The following is a 3,286-nucleotide window of genomic DNA, read 5'->3' as shown; positions in this document are numbered from 1 at the left end:
GTAGGCGTATACACTTCGCAGTAGTATTCAGCTATTTTTAAGGATTAATATCTCGTTAACTATTGAGGAAATTCCATTCTACTTGCCCATTATATAATATTTGGTGATTATTTCCAGACACCCTGTATATATATATATATATATATATAAAAGGATGTCTCAAAAATAAGTAGGAATTGCATTGGGGAACATAGAATGGATCATAAGGAACAAAAAAATCTTATACCATTCTGTGATTTGCTGTAGTTTTCGAATTAAAAAGGGAACCCCGTCTAAGTCAACGTGCAGTAAACATATAATTAACACATATAATAATTTTGATATAAATCCAATGTAGTTTCATACTGATTGAATGCGACAAAGCGAATATTTTATTATTTACAATATAAAAAACTTCGTATTATGAAAAATTAGGAAAATTTCTGATAAAATGAATTTTTACATGTAATATAATTTATAACGTGATAAACAAAAGATATTGTAAACTTAAAACTCAATATTAGATTTTTGATAGTTTATGATATATCAAAGGTACTCTGTAAGCATAAATTTTGCACATTTGTGTAATAGTTCACATAGTTTAAAAATTATCCATTTTCTAGCTTTGTATTTATGAAATATTTTGTCCACCACATTATAAACTACATCATATGTGAAAACTAATTCATTTCATCAGGACCTAATTTATCATACAATATAATTAATGTCGGATTCTTTTGATAATCATTATCACATTCATTAATTTTCTTACCTGGCAATTTTTAACATTCCGCAGACATGTTGCATATACGTTAAAAGCATTGCTCCCGTCGCTAGCATTGCAAGTGATCCTATAAAGAATGCTACATCTGCATGTAGTATAATTAAATAAAAATATGTTTCTTGATCGATGAAATATTCTGTGACGATTTTTAACGATGGTTGCAGCTGAGATTTGTTTCCACAGTACATAGTATCGATTATATATGGCAAAAATGGAGAAAAGATGAACAAAATATCGGTGAAGATAAAGAGCACTAAAAACGAATTTTTTTTTTAAAACAATCATAAAAAATTATTAATTAATATTTTTAAATACTATTATATATTTTTAATTTATTTTATTTTAATCTCCCTCAATATATATATGTTTACGATATCACCTGATGTACAGCTATATATGACTATTTCAAGTTTTGTGCATATAAACGCACTTCTTAGAGTATACTAAATATAGATAAAAATGTTGTAAAGAGAAAGGTATTTTGATTTCGAGAACATTATTTAATTGGTTGACATTTTCTATAAAATGTTTTTCATTTACGTTCTTTATGTACAATATATGAGCTTAAGGATGGTTAAACACGAGAAGATATTGCATAGATGTCAGATGGTGACAAAGCAATGTGTACATGTGATTTCATGTAATATCACCATATATTACGTACCATATAATCGATTAATTAATTACTTAAAAAAATCTGCTCTTATCATTCATAATTACGAAATTTGAAATACAATACTGTGTACAATCGCAAATAGATTATTCAATAAAAATGTTACTTGAATTTTTAAATGAAATCTGTATATTTCCTGAATAGTGAAAACTAAGAGATTGTCTTACGCGTAAGCATTTCAGTGTAACGTTTTGCGATGTTCCAATACTTTTCTATAATGGCAATTTCATTTTCGTCTCTTAACTCATCGTATGTATCTTGGAGAAGTTCTAATAAATGTTTTACCTGTCAATGATTTTCTATGCTACTTGTTATGCGGAAGATAGACAAATGTAATATATTCTCTAAATGTCTTGGAATAAAATCTCGAAAAGAGTTAAATTACTGTTAAAAGAAAAAGAGTGAAAAATTTGCACTCTTGAATAAGAGTGGCAGATTTCCAATTTTTTTAAAATAAAATTTACTTTAAAGAAAAGAAATATTACTCCATAAAAAAGTGAAAATCAGCCATTCTTATTCTAGAGTGCAAATTTTTCATTCTTTCTCAATAGTGGCAGTATTTTAACAATTTTAGAGTGAGATTTTATTTCAAGAAATCTAAAGAGTTCAACATGCATTTATTTAAATAATAAATATTTCTTATCGCTTACAACATCCATGTTAAAGTTGAACGAGAGGTATGGTATCAAGAAAAGATTAAAGAAGAACGAGACAGATAGAATTTCAATAGTTAATTGCAAATCATATTTTGAGGTCACAAATGTTGTAAACTATGGAAAATGATTTTGTTGAATTATTTGTATAAAAAAATTATATTATTTTGTCACCAAATAGAAAGATTTTAATTATTAATTATTTTTCTTACGTATAATAATACATTGAACACAAAGCACAAATTCTAACTATACATACGTCATAATAATTATAACAAAAATATATAACTTTATATTGTATAATTATAAATAAATTTAAATATGCTAGATTTAAATATTGCTATTAATAACAATGTGGTAACTTATTAATCATTAATGAATTATTGTTATTAATAAATAAGAACGTTTCTTATAAAAGATCTATTAAATACTATACATTCATTTACCTGAAATACAATAAAACTTCCCAAAATTCCGTAATGCAAAGTCAATTGTAGTCGAACGAGTTTGGATTGTTCATAAGGCCACAAACCAATAGCGAGCATGAGAATTCGATTGAGACTAAAGTATTGATCCTTCGCGCAAGTCATTTCTTCGAGGGTAGGAACACTGTATGACTGTAAAATATGAGGAACATTCCGTCTATCCCCACTTTTTGACCTATTGATTGAATGTTCCTTCTTTTAGCAAATTTTACTATTAAACTTAACATTACTTTTACATGTTAAAGAACATTCAAATACTTCTAATTTTGCAGTATTTTTCTTAAAGAAGTCTGCGATTAAGCGATCGATGCAATGTATAAGCAAAATTTTTTCCACAAAAATGAAGAAAAAAGATATTTGTGAAAAAATATCCATAAATGCCACGCTGGCGAATTCTTGTTGTTTTCACTGTCATAACTTCATTTACTTATATATATATATTTGATTTTTGATAGAGTTCGCCATCAATTTCAAATATATTATATATTGACATATTTTCTATTAAGTTCGTATTGCTATAAATCATCAGCAGATAGTGTCACAATAGGAATGATTTTGCTTTGTATTGTTTCGTAAGTCTTCATATATATCATTTATGTCACTTATGATCAGAAAGTTTAAAAAATAGTAGATTCTAATATAAATAAATTAAATTATTTTAATGTTATGGAAGATTTGACATTAAAATCTAATATAATAATATTTAATATAA

Source organism: Atta colombica, unplaced genomic scaffold (assembly GCF_001594045.1).
Source record: "Atta colombica isolate Treedump-2 unplaced genomic scaffold, Acol1.0 scaffold273, whole genome shotgun sequence".
Classification (NCBI taxonomy): Eukaryota; Metazoa; Arthropoda; class Insecta; order Hymenoptera; family Formicidae; genus Atta; species Atta colombica.
This window is presented reverse-complemented; position numbering follows the sequence as displayed.